The sequence below is a fragment of the Pongo pygmaeus genome, chromosome 19 (genome assembly GCF_028885625.2).
Source record: "Pongo pygmaeus isolate AG05252 chromosome 19, NHGRI_mPonPyg2-v2.0_pri, whole genome shotgun sequence".
Lineage (NCBI taxonomy): Eukaryota > Metazoa > Chordata > Mammalia > Primates > Hominidae > Pongo > Pongo pygmaeus.
Window position 1 is genome coordinate 91,442,773 of NC_072392.2, and position 630 is coordinate 91,443,402.

The 630-nt window shown below is 57.1% G+C and overlaps 1 protein-coding gene across 3 annotated transcripts in view; it reads right to left on the reverse strand.

Annotated features, from left to right (window-relative positions):
* The window catches only part of VCF1 (VCP nuclear cofactor family member 1), a 28,053-nt gene that overhangs the window by 27,042 nt on the left and 381 nt on the right, over positions 1–630 (reverse strand). The window lies entirely within an intron of this gene.

Below are 630 nucleotides of genomic sequence, written 5' to 3' on the forward strand. Positions count from 1 at the left end.
CGATAAAATCCTTCCTCCCGCCTTCGGAGTCAAACGGCCCCGCATCCAAACAGTTTAGAATCCAGCTTGTTCTTAATGCTACAGTCAAGAGAAGATCCATAACCCGCCTTGGTCATCTGCCCTTCTGTGTTCACAACCGTTCAGGACACAAGTTCTTCGGTCTAACCGAATCTTTCCCTGCTGCAGGGTTAAGCCCAACCTTTCTTTCTGACCTTGGGGAGCCGGCAGCTCCCCGCCTGGTGCCCTCACAAAAGCCTTAGGGGGCTCCCTCTCCAAGATAAGACGTTTCTCCCATCCCCCCACCCTCCTAAATTTAGGACAAGAAAGCTTTAGGGCCACCATCTCTCTTCCGGGACCGATCACACTTCGTTCCAAATAGGAAAAGATAGGGGGGAAAAAAGATGGAGGGGCGGGAGACCTGGACCCCGGAGAGTCACCTTCCAGCTACCCACAGGAACCAAGCATCCGATCACTCGCGCATCCCTCTCCCCTTCTCCCCCGGCCCGCAGTGCACCCCACAGTGAGCCCCGCCGGGTCCACTCTTGCTCCGACCCCCATTTCGCGCGCCCCCTCGGCTCCATCTCCCAGATCCTCAGGCGACGAATGGAAAGGGGGTCCCTTCCCTCTCAC